Source organism: Pinus tabuliformis, chromosome 9 (assembly GCF_031772625.1).
Source record: "Pinus tabuliformis cultivar Carrire ecotype Pingquan chromosome 9, CPIR1, whole genome shotgun sequence".
Classification (NCBI taxonomy): Eukaryota; Viridiplantae; Streptophyta; class Pinopsida; order Pinales; family Pinaceae; genus Pinus; species Pinus tabuliformis.
In genome coordinates this window covers 1,210,304,241-1,210,320,351 of record NC_142307.1, presented here as the reverse complement: position 1 = coordinate 1,210,320,351, position 16,111 = coordinate 1,210,304,241, and the positions used below count along the sequence as shown (strand labels likewise).

General features: G+C 29.2%; 1 pseudogene; it reads right to left on the bottom strand.

The window, feature by feature from the left end:
* Window positions 1–2,661: 2,661 nt before the first annotated feature.
* Window positions 2,662–14,043, bottom strand: LOC149152894 (O-fucosyltransferase 19-like; annotated as a pseudogene).
* Between the last annotated feature and the right edge of the window lie 2,068 nt (window positions 14,044–16,111).

The following is a 16,111-nucleotide window of genomic DNA, read 5'->3' as shown; positions in this document are numbered from 1 at the left end:
TATTATTGTATTTTACTATCATAACCTTTGTTTGATCAATGTTAGAAGTCACACATGCACTAGAGCATAAATCCTTGATAATTTTTTGTTACTTTTCAAGATCATAGGAATTGTCTAGTGTTGTGATAACATAACCTATTTCTTCCAAACAATATTCCAATTTGTCAATGTATATGCCAAAAATGGTAGGGAACATGAGATAACCTTGCTTAAGTCCTATATTACAATTATTTTCTCCCAACTAACTTTTAATGTTTTTAAAATTGCAAATATCATTCTCATATGACTCTATTTCAACAATTCTAAACCTGAAAGGGTTATTATATTGTTGCAAAACACTCATTCACAATGATCTCAAGCATAACAAGATCATCCATAGTTCAATGATAGTTGCTATATCTAGCCTAGACATTAGCTTTTTTTCCCTAGATTTTTTAGATTTTAAGCACAATCAAAATATCTAACTGTGTAAAAGATACTATATTAGAAATTGCAAGACAAGAAAGAACAAAGAATTAATTTGAATTCATATCTAATTTTGTAAAAGATACTATATTAGAAATTGTAAGACAAGACAGAATAAAGAACGAATTTGAATTCAAAGCAAAATAAGAATAAGGTTAAAGAACAAATTTGAATTACTTCATAAATTTTGTGTGCTAATTTTGTAAAAGATACTATATTAGAAATTGCAAGACAAGACAGAATAAAGAACGAATTTGAATTCAAAGCAGAATAAGAATAAGGTTAAAGAACAAATTTGAATTACTTCATAAATTTTGTGTGTATTACTGCTTGACAATAACACAAATTTATAACATTACCTTGATAGAGGACCAATACATAATAGGTTGGAGTTCCATAGTGCATGCAAAAGGAAACTAGAGAAACACCTTACTCCACTTAGTAAATCAGTCTAAGAATAAGGTTTCAAAGTCTTAAATAGACTAGGAGTCGATAATAAATTTGACTAAGGATAATATGACCAAAAAATAAGTGATAAATGAAGACATAACTCACACATGCAAGTTCTAACTCTAAAATAGCATGAAAACCCTAGAAATAGGACTAAAAGTCAAAGAATAAGGTGATAAGATGGGTGGAAGAGGTTTTGGCTAAGGTTGTTCCCAAAATAAGAGAGGAAGTGCATATTAGTGGATAAGGTTTTTAAAAAATAGGTAATGCATGCTAATGCCTAGAAAATAACTATGTCACTTCCTACTCAATACCTAGTCACTATCACATGTCATCCTAGGTGGCACCCCCATTAAGAATGGACTCGGTAAAAATAGAAAAGTGATAATAATAGAAAGTGGCCCTAAATTGTAGGGAATGTCTAATAGGTACTGAAAGGTGGTCAAAACCCCTCTAAAACACAATTAGGGAGTGTGCATAATGAATGGGTTCGATAGTTTTTTAAGCTATGTTAGGTAATAATGTACAAACAATTATATGCTATGTTAGGTAATAATGTACAAACAATTATATGAGTTCCAGTAGTTTATAACCATGTCAGGTACTCATGTACAAAACAACTTATGAAAAACATAATATCATAGAGATGAGGTAAATAGGGAAATTCTATAAGGCAACACTATAGATATGTGTTTATTTTTTGTTTAATTTTAAAGATTTAAGTTTTGATTACATGATTAAGTTTTGAAATATCATATATATATTTTTATTTTTAAAAATTTGTGATTAATAAATACAATGATGTGAAAATAAAAAATAAAATTAATTTACATTTTTTTGTTTCATCCTATTACTCCACTCATAAATTATATAAATTTTTGAAATACTATTTGAATAATTTGATTTTATATGAATTTAAAATTATATGTGTTAGATGTACAAGATAACTATATTTAAAATATTTTGTTTTAAATATATATTTTAAATCAAATTATTAATATTCAATTTATTATAATTTGTTTTAAATATATATATTAAATCAAATCGTTAATATTAAATTTACTATAATATATTATTTAAATTAAATTATATAATTTAGAAAATAATAATAATTAATATTATAAATTAATATAAAGACATTCAAATATATTATTTATATTAATTAAAATATAATAATAAAGTTTATATTTAATTATATTAGGAATATAAATTAATGAAATGTATTACTAAACATTACACTTAATTATACCAAAACGGTTAACTTTAAACTATTACTGTAAAATACGCAACAAAATGGTTTTCTAAACATATTTTGAGTTTACATTAAAAAAATCCTTTTATATCGTATTTCATTATTAAAACAAACGAAAAAACTACTTGCCAACTTGTAACATATTCCCTTTTACACCCTTTATAAAATATTTTGGGTTTACATAAAAACTTCTTTTTACCTTGTATTTCATTTCATTATTAAAAAAAATGAAAAAACCACTCGCCAACATGTAACATATTCCCTTTTTACACACTTGATAAAATATAAAAAAAATTCAATCGACCACTTGACAACTTTTCTTGGAGCGCAGTCCTGTCACACTTTTCATGTTTCATGTTTCAAAGTTGTTAAGCATTGAATATTCAATTGCCTCTGTTTAGTATACAATATTTATTTGTTCACTGGATAAGTTAAGTGAAGGAAAAAGAATATTTAATTGTTCGCTTAATAAATTAAGTGAAAAAAAAATAATGTTAAAATTCAATTGTTTTAAATCTTGGAAACAGGGTGGAAACGGACAATATAGAAACATCAAAATGACCTAAAATAATTTCCGGATTAAGCATCAAAGAAAACAAAAGAATATCGCTCTTCATAGTTACCAAACTCAGTATAAACCTGTGCGTTAATTCCAACTTTGTCTTCCAACCTAATACATCCGGACCCAACAATTACCACCTGGTTCTCGGAAAGAAAATTCCTGCAACTATGAATCCATATTTTTGTGCAAATATATATATATATATATATATATATATATATATTCAAGTTTCATGATTTTTTTAAATGTAACATAAATGTAATTTCTATTTTAAATGGAAGTTACAATTTTTGTTTTCCAAAAAATATGAATTATGGTTATTAGTATAGATTTAAACATATTATTTTTTGGTGGCATTAATTATTTATTGTTAATTATGGTTTAAAAATTATAGTTATAAATATAAATTAAGAAGACATTAATAACATAAATGTATATAGTTGTATTTGAGAATGGTTTTCGTATATGATTAAAATTGATTTTGTTGGGTTAAAAAATTGAAATTAAGGAAGTAGGTTAAGAATGAACATCTGTCTTATGGAATATAATAACTTGTATTAGTTTTCTATTATTAATTTGATATTTGAATTATATAATTTTTCTCATTATTTAATAGTAATAAAATAATTTCCAAAACATACTAAAAAATAAAAAAATCTAAATATAAATTTATTTAAATAATGGTTTAAACAAAAATAATAATTAATTAAACATTTAAAGATAATGTTTTATCACAAGTACTTTTAAATACTCTTTATTAATAATGATTATTAATGTCCATTAAGATTAGTGTGGTCTATTTGACCTTAAGAAAGTAAGAGATTAATTTAGACTTTAATATTTTATTTCTATGTTAAAAAAGAAGGGAAAGAAGCATTAGTAGATTACTATAGTTTTGTTGACATAACAAGTAAGGTTGTTAGTGTGTCAAATGTTATGAAAATGAGAATGGATGTGAGTAAGAGCCAGAGAATCAAAGAGAAAGTGTTTTTCATCTTCAACCCTCTTAGTATAACAAATGTTCTTACATCCCAAGGTGTTTTGGAAATAAACCAACCCCCGTCACTTCGAAGTTCATGCAAATTAGTCCTTGTCCTTGTAATGCTCATTTTTTTCTTAGCACTGTTCAAGACAAAAAATAATTTTGGTTAGCAAGAGTGGGGTTGATCACCTCTTTATAATAACCTAACTTCCTTTTTCCCTCTTGCTCCTTATCATCCTATAACCTGTCCTTAAATTTGGAAGTAATAGTATTTTTAATATTATCCTCCTTCTCCAAGATGATCTCCTCTTTTATCCCCCAAAGGTCAAGCCAACACTGAGCATCCTTGTGCCATCATTGCTTGAGTCAGAGGTAGCAGTTTTCACTAGAGTTAAAACCAATTTTGGGGATCCTCTTAGCTTCCATGTTGTAAATATTATTCTTATATATCAATACATAAACATAGTCACCCTATCAGTAGGGGAGGGGATAGCTTCAATCAAGAGGATATGATAGGGGATATTCCCTTTAATCTTAAGGTTGTAGGTTACAAATTTCTTTTGGATCAACTCGAACTTCCTCCACAATTCTCTAGATATACTGCAACCCAAAATCTCATAGCCATATACAATAACAAGGGTAACGCGAGTCTCAAAGAGGAACTTTTATTTACTCCAAACCCAAAGATCTGTTGACTTACAATTGTTTTCAAGCTCATAATAAGCTTTCCAACCTCCAATAATCACTTTCTCAACAAAATTCCTGTTGAACTCATGATGAATGTCAATACCTAAATATTTGTAAGAAGAAACCTTCCCCAAGTAATTGTTATCGTAAATGAAATTATCATGGTTTATTTTGTTGGATTTAATTATCATGACTTTAAGCTTGTTGGTATTAACTGTCATACCCATCTTGGAGTAAAATCCATGGAGGATTTTAAGCTTCTTGTTGAGATCATCATGGCTTATGGATATAAGAACAATATCGTCAACATAAAGGAGAAGAGTAATGACCATACTAGTGAGCTTAGGGTCATCACATCTTGTAACTTCCAAACACTCTTCTAGCTTATCAATGTAATGCCAAAAAGGGTAGGGGAAAGAGGACACCCTTTCTTAATACTAATATTTCATTTAATATCTTTAGAAAAACTCTTGGTCATATTAATCTTGGTGACAACATTCTCATATCATCGAATTACAACAACACTCAACTCGAGAGGAACCATTATCTATTCGAGTCTTTTCCATCTTTATATCGAGGGATTGTGTCAAAAGTTTTTCTAAAGTCAACAAAAACAACATAAGAGATCAATTTTACTATTGCAACATTCCTCAACAATGATCGTAATAGTGACAAAATGATCCATAGTTGAGTGGTATCTCCTAAATCTAGCTTGCCCTTTAGCTCTTTTACCATGGCTTTCAATCCAGATGTTAATCTTATTTTCCAAAATGAGCCCATACAACTTGGCTAAAATTTGGCTAATCATAGTGGTATTGTAGTTAGAGGGAGAATTTTTGTCCTCTTTTAAAAATATACACAATAATGATTTGTGTCCAAGGCTTAGGGAAGCAATGTTTCACTGCCAAATTTTTTGAATATGAGGGATGAGGGTAGACATTACCATTTTGAAAACTTTAGCTTGGTAGCCTTCAATATCCATAGCGTGTGTTCCCATTAACGAGCTTCTTAACCCTGAATTCCACGTCTTCCAAAGAAAAGATATCCTCCTTATAGGAGTTTTTAAGATGTCGCTCTTGTTCGAAAATGAGCCCATACAACTTGGGTAATCATAATGGTATTATAGTTAGAGGGAGCTTTTTTATCCCCTTTCAAAAATAGACACAATAAGTATTCGCGTCGAAGGCTTAGGGAAGCAATGTTTCACTACCAAATTTAGAACTTTTTGAATATGAGGGATGAGGGATGAAAACTTTAGCTTGGTAGCCTTCAATATCCCTAGCATGTGTTCTCATTAGAATTCCAAGTCTTCCAAAGAAAAGACATCCTCCTCTATAAGAGTGTTTAAGATGTCCCTCGTGTTTGAGGAGTCATAAATATTCTTAAGATAAATATTCAAGTTCTTTAAGGGGATCAAATTTTTCTCTTTTGTTTAAGAACAAGTATATTTATCCAAAACTTTCTAGGCTCAACTTTATAAAGATGAAGAATACTCTCTTCCCTCTTATTAATTCTATTAAACCTTTTGATAAGAGTTTTGCATCTTATAATTTTAAATAATTATAAGATGTTTATGTATAATTCATGAAAAAAAATTCAGGGTAGTTATTCAATTTCAATATTGATTTACATGAATAGTAAAAATAGTTTTATATAAATTTTTTGATCATATAATATAATATTCAGCTTTTTCGTCTTGAAAATATATATATATATATATATATATATATATATATATAAGTATAACTATAATGTGGTGTTTATATTATTAAATTTATTTGTAAATTTAATTTTATAAATAAGATAAATGTATCATATATTTTATAAACAAATAAGTTAAAATAAGTGAGTTTTTGATAAATATTTGAGGTCAAATTTATTTTTCCATTTACAACAAAATACTATAATATTATAAAAATTGTGTTAATTAATTTTAAGGAGAAAGGTCAAATTTTTGCATAAATAAACTGTCTCAACAAATAATTATAATATTAACAATATATATTAAGTAAACATAAATAGAAATTAATATAGCCACTAATAATATATACTAACTAAATATAAATAAAAACAAATATAGCTAAATGGATGAATGATTGAGATTTAATATATAAATAAAATTAAAACAATTATTTAAGAAAAAAGAAATTTAGATTTACACAAACATAAATTATATATATATATATATATATATTATAAAATCAATTTTGGTCTATATTAAGAAAAGATAACGAAAAGATAACGAAGTACTTAGTTTGCTTAAAAGTTTTTATGTTCAATAAAAAAGAGAAACATTACTAAATCACCATAGTTTGGATGACTTGAAATGTTAAAAGAGTTGTAGTTGCAATAATTATTTTGTAATTAGAATTTGATGTGGGTTTACTCAAGACATTGTAAGAGAAGACATTTTATCTTTCACTCTTTTAATGTAAAAGGCACCAAATTCTATCTACTGAAGAATTTCAGGAATTGTCCAATGTCATGTTTGAGGGAGAAGATCTCATGGGAGCTACTTGTTACTTTAACAATGTTGATGTTTTTTTTTTTTTTTCTTTTTAAATGTTAGTTAAAATAAAGAGATACTTCTAACCTTTGATGTTTTAGATTATGTTTGATCACCTACTTATACTATCTTAATTTTATGTTATCTTACAATTTTTTATTGCAACACAATTTTTCCTTAAATTTAAATATAATACAATTTTTTATATTATTAGGTGGTTTTGACTAAAATTGGAATAAATATTAGGAAGTCTCTCCTCTTCAATGTTGTTTATCTTATTATTGTACATTAGCTACCTAGTCAAAGTCTTTCTCTCAATGGGGGAAAGACTAACTTATGAAAATGGTAGGATATGGTGTATTGTCCTTACTTTTAAGATTATAAGTTATAAAATGGTTTTGCATTTGTTCCTTTTTTTTCTCCAGGATTATGTATAGATGTTGAAACCCCAAACTTCAAAACCACATAAGATTCTGTAGAGGTGTTGAAACCCCAAACTTCAAAGCCATATAAGATTGTAGGAGCGATGAAAGTCTTAAAGAGGAGTTTTTCTTATCTCAAAGTCAAAGGTCCATTGATTTAAGATGTTTTCAAGGACATAAAAAGTTTTCCACCCTCCATTTATCATTTTTTAGTGAAATGGTTCTATTGAAATGCATTATGAAAATCAGATCTAAATTTTTTATATGAGGGCATTTCCTCGAAACTCACGTTCCCATATATGAACTTACCGGCAATCTTTTTCCATTTGATTACCATAACCGTTATTTTGTTAATGTTAACAATGACATTGATAATAGAGTAACAATCTCTAGGGATTTTTAGTTGTTTGTTGATATCATAGGGACACCTAACTATAAGAACAATATTTTCAATGTAGCGAAGAAGGATGATGATTATTCCAATCAGATTCGTGTGACACAACTTGCTTCTTCCAAAAACCCTCTAATTTGTCTATGTATATCTCAAAAAGGGTAGGGAAAATTAAACAACCTTGCTTAACTCATATATTACAATTTAACAATTTTTCTTAACTCATATACTACAATTAACTTTAGCGTTTTTAAACTTGGCATTAACATTCTCATACAAACTTATCACAACATCTCTCATCACAAAAGTAAACTCTTAACTATTCTAATCTATTCCAAAAATTAGTTCTAAGAAGTGTGTCAAACACTTTTCTAAAGTCTAGAAAGTAAGATAACAATTTGATTTTAGTATGGTGACACTCATTCACAATGATCCTACGTGTAGAAATTTAGTACACAATTAAATCATAACTCTTAAAATTAGCTTGGCCTTTAAATCTTTTCCCCTAGCTTTCTAACCATGCATTGATCCCCTTTCATAAAATAGTTCCATATAATTTTGATAAAAAAAAGTTAATCATAATAGTCTTATAATTAAAGAGATTGTTTTCCTCCCTGCATTTAAAAATAGAAACAATGATAAAGCATTTCTCCGTTGAACATTAAACCCAACCCCCCAACTTTAAAAATAAAAAAAATGCTCATTGTTATACAGAGACATCTCTTTAAATAAATGTTGGCAAGATTAGGCACTAGCCAACAGCATTACCACTACTTGATTCAGAATCCACGGCATGGAGAATATTCTAGGCCTTTGCCAAGAATTGAAAATTTTAAGGGAACACATGCAAAGTGCAATGCATGTCGACATTGAGTGGGGAATAGTGGAGGGGAAAGTCCAAAGCATGTCGACAGTGACTGGGGTTTTGTAATCAACACAGTACATAGAAAGGTGGCGTTTTGTCTCTCTTTGAATGTTTGAAAAAGAAGTCAACGCCTCACCTGACAGCGTACATTTCAGTTCGATTCCTATCAACGCGTCGTCGCTTCATAGGAAGGCAACGTATAGAACAATGTTATAATATATTGATGGTATAATTAAGTTGATAAATTTTGAAAATAAAGTTGATAAATTTTGAAAATAGTAAATAAAGTAAACAACATCACCCCCATAACTTTTTGATTATATATAATTTTTTCCCTTTTTCATTCAAAAATCATAAAAAGAATTCAAATAACACTATCACATAATTTTTATTTATATAAAATTTTAAAATTATTATAATTTTTATTTATATATAAAATTTTAAAATTACCATAAGGTTGATAGGTTTGACAAATGATAATGAAATTTAAGTAAGACATTCCATATATAACTTTTCTTTTATTACAATGAGATTGATAGGTTTGAAAAAGATGAGGAAATTTCGATAACTTCATCGCCTTTTAATTATATATATGTCTTTCTAATTATAATAAGCTATCAATAGCATTGTATATTATTTTGTAATATTACATTTAGAAATAATAAAATAATATTTATTTTAACAAATTAAAAAATTGTAATAAAAAAAATAAAGTTAATTATAAATAAAAAACTTTAATTGCCACTATAATCATGCTTAGAGGTTTTCCAACTCAACATGAAAGAGATGTTGTGAGGTTATGTTATGAAAATATTTTGACTCTCTTAAATTATATTCAATTTTTTTTAATAAAATACAATAAAATAAATAATTATAATAATTATACATTAATAATTAAACCAGTGTAGATCCATCTTAACTCTGATAAATGAGATGGATCAAATCTCTCGAGGTGCAAACATTTCCACAAGTTTTGCACTCAAAAAAGAGGTTTGCGTCGTGAGAGATTTGATCACCCTTGGGACTTGATAGTTCCATAGTTAAGATGGATCTAGGCTAATTTTACATCAATTTTATATAGAGAGAGAAAGTAAATTAATTTAGTCTATAATTGATTTCAACTTTTTAATATTAAGAGAATTGTAATTCCTTCACTATTCAATATGGAGTTAATACATGTCATTGAGTTAAATATTTCAACTTCAACTATGTATATATTATAAAAAATAAATGAAAATAATTGTTTAAAATGAATGAGATATGTAATTCCTTTGGTATGATTTGACACATGGTGTCTATGTACCATGCTCAATATGAGTTGATACATGGTGTCTGTGTATAACCAACATAAATCTATATTAATACTAGATCTACCAACTGTCTAGAGGTCTAGAGGTGCAAACCTTCTATAATATTTTGCAATCTAAAAGAGGTTTGCATCTCAAGTGATTTAATCCCTCTCAATAATTACAAAATCTAGAGTTAATATATCTATCTATATATATATATATAATTATAATATTAGTACAACCACATTAAAAATATTAATGTGGTTGATATAGCCTAAGGCTTCATAAATATAACCAAAAAATCTATTGCAACACGAAGAATGCCTTACTAATGCACACATTTACTTGATTAACCATGTATAAAAAGGTTATGGGTCAACTTTAACTTAAGAAAAAAAGAAATTATAAATGAATGTTATAAATAATAATGAGGAACTTATCATGGAAGAATTTATTAGAATTGGAATCATCTCAAATCCCTAGGAAATTGGTGGGTGGGGAGCCGAATCTAATTTTTTAAATTTATTAAAAGTAATGGACCATTTTTCTAAATAAAATTTTCTTATATATAAACTAGCATTTGCACCACATGTTGCAAAGGAAACATCGTAAGGAAATGGCATAAGAAACAATAGTATAGAAGAAATAACTCAAAATTTTATGTAATTTTGTTTCTTTATTGGTATTTCTTTTTTATCATATTTTATGTTTCAGGGAGATTCCAACCACAATATGTTCAAAGTGAAGGATTTATGAAAATTATCTTTATTAATATTATGGAACCTTTATAAGTAAATGATTTAAATCAAACATTTCATAAAAAAGTACATTTTCCATTAGTTTATGTTAGGACTTTAAATTAATTCCACTTGATGTTTCATGATTTACTAGAGAATCTTCCCAGCTAGATGAATTAGAGGACATTGATGAAGAAGACAATGAGGACAAGGAAGATGATAGTGAAGATGACAACGAGGGTGAAGAAGAAGATTTAAATCCAAGAAAGTAAAATCGACTTGCATCTAAGCAAGGCAACATTGTACAAATAAGATTCTACAATGTTTATCTCTACCATTCTATAAAATCCAAAATAGTTTTGTTGAATTTTGATTACCTTTCACTTTATTTTGAGATTTTGAGTTATAAGATTAGGTATTATTATGAAGAGAAGAAACCTGCACATGACTTATGTACTAACATCCTATGCAAGTTTTCATTAGATCTTGACATCTTACTGAAAATAATGGACTAGAGGATTTCGTTGGGCTAGACCTTATGATGTGCAAGGATCAACCAGTGTTGAGTTGAGATTGGAATTTAGGAGCTCTCTGTAGATGAAAAATAATATATGGATGAAGATCTCTTCTCTCCAAGCTTGATGAGAATTAAAACCACAACATATGATATCAACAAAAGGAGAAAATCTACTGAGCAGGGTTTGAGGAAGAAACAAAATAATGTGAAACAAGAATATAAATTTCATCGATTTTTAAGTGTCATATAATTAGGTAGCATAAATTTATTTGATGTTCCTTCACACTCTCGTATATGTTTGTTTCATTTGCAAATTACCGATGTGAAAAAACTTATTATTTTTTCTCAGACTTCAAAGTTCGATGGCTATGGGAAAGACTTCCTAAATTCCCACCACAAAGGATGAAACCGGCTTCCTAAATTATGAGGCTCCCCAACTAGTATGGAAACAATTGGCAATAGAAGCATATTTAGGTTGCAATGCTAGGAGGATATCATCTTAGTCAAATTATACTAAATCATGCAACATTCTAAGAAATAGTTTAATTAGTAGTGTGCAAAGGGTGGATGTGTTGGTTGGCTGTAAATGGTTGTCAAAAAAATAATTCTTTCCTCAATAGCTATGGCAAAGCATCACTCATATATGCATAGTTTTGTTCAAAGAATGGATATAGAATTTCATTGAATGCAGAAATTCGAATGACAACATCAACCATACAACAAAGAATGAATTTGTTGTTGTGTCTGGGATGGTAAGGTTACTACCAACAACTTCTCCCTTGTTCACTTTCAAAGAATATTAAAGAATACATATTAACTCCCTACTTTCCTTTATGAAGCTTGTTAAAGCGTTAGATTTCAAAACCCTCGTAAATACCAGTAGGAAGTAAGAATTTGTGTTGATAAGGAAATATAATTTCTTATTACTTTGTCCTTTAACCCTTTACAATCTGTTTGACAGAAGCATGGTTAGTTGAGCTCTGGATTGCAGATAATTGGGCATCAACATCATGTCCTACATGTACATCTCCATTGAGCTAGTGAACACCCATCGATAAGCCCGTCATGCTAACAATTAGACCCAAACCAATTCACCTTTGTGCTGCAATTTATAGTACAATACTAGAGTATCTGAAATATAATATATAGTTGGGCTATGCTTATGCATGGTATTATTCCCTCAACAGTATTTGATTTTTGTTATGAATTTCACATATACAACTAGGGAAGGGATTTTCATAGAATTTTTCCTCCAGTCTTGGAAAATCACTAGCTTCTCTTGGATAAGGAGCTCCAACTTGGTTAAAATGTGTGGCCTTCACTTTGGATGCAAAGTTATTCCAAGAAATATGTCCTTAATCCATTTCATCTATAAATTTGATCATATTTTCCCTAATGATAGAAGAAATCACAATCATTACAGGTTCCCTTCATTTTTCTATTGTTATATAGAATGCAAAATTCCTTCTCCCAATTATTTTTTTAATCAAGGAAAAATACCAATCATTTGATTTAAGCTAGTAAGTAAAATGGGTAAAGCTCTTACTTGTCAGGATTTATAGTTTTCCTGAAACCTTCAAACCATCTATGCCCTTGAACAACCTTTTCCATGTTTCCATTGTAAGTATACAAAAACACATCACTCTCTAGTGCTAAAATGCAGTCCAATGCAGCAATTCTATTCTAATAGTTTTTAAAAGGCTCAAGCTCCTCTCCTGTAGCAAGAGTTAAATTTGAAAACATTTTGGAAGTCATTTGTAGAGCTCTTATGTTGCAACTGCCATAAATTTCCCCTACTGCAATGTAAATGTTTGTTGTTGGTGAATAGCCCAAGGCTTTCAAGAAAAGAGAAGTCTCATGTGGAGTTAAGGAAAGCCTCCGTGCATTTGCTTTTCTTCAGCATTAATGTCCTACTCCTTCCAGTTCTTTACATTGTATCACATTTGATGCAGCTCCTCTACTTCATCTAATGTAAGGTTGTGTGCACAACGAGTGAATGCCAACATGTCATTCCGATATATACATCGTTACAGATAGAAAATGATTAATTGCTATGAATTAGTTCATATTGTTCTAACCTGATAAAAGATTTAAATGTGTATTGTTGATAGCACACATGATTTTTAGTTCATTTTACATACATCAATATTACGACTTTACAAATTTTAAGAACTTAACATGTATAGGTTCAATTTATTGAACCTCATCTAAGTTAACATCATAGTTTATTGTTTTTCTTCTTACCTTAGATGAAGGGAAATGTAAGGCTTCCCATTCTTTCTCATCCTAGCCACCAATTTCTTCCCAAGCTCTTCTACAGACTTTGTGTACCTCAAGGCTTGATAGTTTGTATGGCATCTCAGCTTTTGAATGGAATTAGTAAGTCCGTTATTTGCAAGTCAAGGATTTGTATGAGTAAAGTGTATAACCTTATGCTTCTTCAACAAGGGGAGAATTTCTTCCTTGTAGTATGTGTGTTGCATCCAAATGATACACATTGCAATAAGAAACTTGGAGCATTCTTTTGGATATTGACCAACTTTACAAGATAAAACTCTAAACACTAAAAGAATAGAAGTGTTAGTGATCCAACCTTTGACCATGATATTGGGGCTTTTTGTAAAGGCTCAATTTTCGCATAAGATGCTGATAGAGATTTCACAATTCTGACATCTTCTTTCAATGTTTTAGTAAAATGGTTCCAATCAAATGTATCTTCAAATTCACTGCACAAAACATGAGATTAATATCATCAAGATGGTTTGAAATATTTGGGTCAGTGCTAAATGTTGATTAACTTCCAAAGGAAATGCATTCAAGTAAGAAAACCTTGAATTAGTCCAAAAAGAGGTGTGATCCAAAGAAGGAAGAACAAGAGTTGATTCTTTCCTCAATAGATATGGCCAAGCATCACTCATATATGCATACTTTTGTTCAAATAATGGATATAGAATTTCATTGAATGCAATAATTCCAATGAAAATATCAACCATACAAAAAAGAATGAATTGGTTGTTGTGTCTCGCATGGCAATCACACTGCAAACAACTTGTCTCTCATTCAGTTTCAGAGAATATTAAATAATACATATTAAATCCCTTCTTTCCTTTCTAAATCTTGCTAAAGGGTTAGATTTCAAAACATTTATAAATACTAGTAGGAAGAGAGAATTTGTGTTGATAAGGAAATAGAATTTCTTATTAATTTCAACTTGCCAAATTACCAAACTAAGTAATGATATTTCTTAGTACATGAGTGGAAATATAAAATGGGAGTTTCGTCTCATTGTCATGGGTGAACTCTGTCTCGATATGATAAGGAGAAATTCAGTGAGACTACAATGATCAAGGTTTGGTATAATCACAAGAAGGATCTCTCGAATAGAGTTTTTTCTTGCATTGATTATTGTAACACTATTTGAAAATTATCTCATACAAAACTATGTGACTGCAAGCATAAACAATTACTTGCCTTTTGTGATAACCATGTGTTTGACAAAGAAAAATGGACAAAGGAAAAAGTAGAGGGGATTAGTAAAAGATTTGATGTGTATCAGTTTATGTTCAATGTATCTAGGATGCATACATGTCAAAAATAAACTTGGATATTTACTGACATTTTCATAAGATAGATCGAATTTCTACTTGACTCATTTCTTCATATTGGCCATAATTTTACAAAACATGTCGAATAGGGGTTACATTGAGTATAGTATTACCAACAATTTGCGTAATGTAGTGTTGTTGGGTGGTATGCCAATGGTGACACATCATGCGATCAGATGACACTGACATAGGTGGTATTTCGGGCATAGTTATTGAATGCTATGTGTAGAAGATTTCAAGAGAAGCTATGCATGAAATATTTTATTTATGCAATGTAAAGCTATTAATATTTTTCAAATACAATGAGTTGACAATATTTTCGGAGTTAGCATTTTCCTTGTGGTCTAGAGGCCAGAGTAATTCCAAATTCATTGGACAAACTTTACAAGCATGCTATTTATGAAATTTGTAAGTTCCTATTATTTGGGAGGTTCATTTACCATTGTAGCATCTATTTCAAGTTGCATTTCCATTAATACAAATCTCCTCTAGTTAACAGGTGCACCTAGTTGTGAATGTTGTTAGTATTAGCAGAATTGTGGAATTATTCCCAGTACACAAATTGGAGATTGATCAAAACTGCATGTCCATGGAAGCAACCAAAATCATCTCAGATTCATTTTTTGAGTAAATTCAGAAAGGACACTTATTTTTGGTGAATCTGGCTAGCTAGCATTTCCTTAGAAAAGTTATGGAAAAGGTATTGTACAATATTAAACATGAATAAACCTAACTGCAGATGGTGATTGCCCATATTCTTATTTAATGGGCATGCCCTTATTTATGAATCACCATGTTCTTGTTTCTTCTTGTCATGTTGTAGCTTGAAGTTGGGTGGAAGTCATTGTTAAGTATATTGCTTCAATGCCATGTTTATAGGTTCCTGAATTACTATTTCCTGTCATTATATCCACTCCTATCTAAGTGAAACAATCCTCATAAATTCATAAGCTACTTCAGTTGTGGAGATAAAATTCAGAGAAAACAACAATCCTGATAAACTCGTATGTTACAACAATCACAACTCTAATTGTGAAGATGGAATTAAGAGAAAATAACAATTCTCATAAAATCACATCCTACAACAATTTTGAATATAGAATTGAGTGAAAATCAGGCATCCTCATAAACTTTTATGCTATTGCATTAGAACTACGCAGATGGAATTTAGATAAAGCAAATATCCCCCTCGGACATAACGGTGTGTTGCTTGTAATGAGAAGATATGGATCAAGATTTCAGCTCTTAAAATTTTGAATAATTTCATATGGAAATGGAGAAAATTGTTCAGCACAACATATGGTGCACACCAAACTCTTTCCATTATCAAAATCAATACTGTAATCTCTTTTTATTTGAAACTTTCAAATATATCACATAT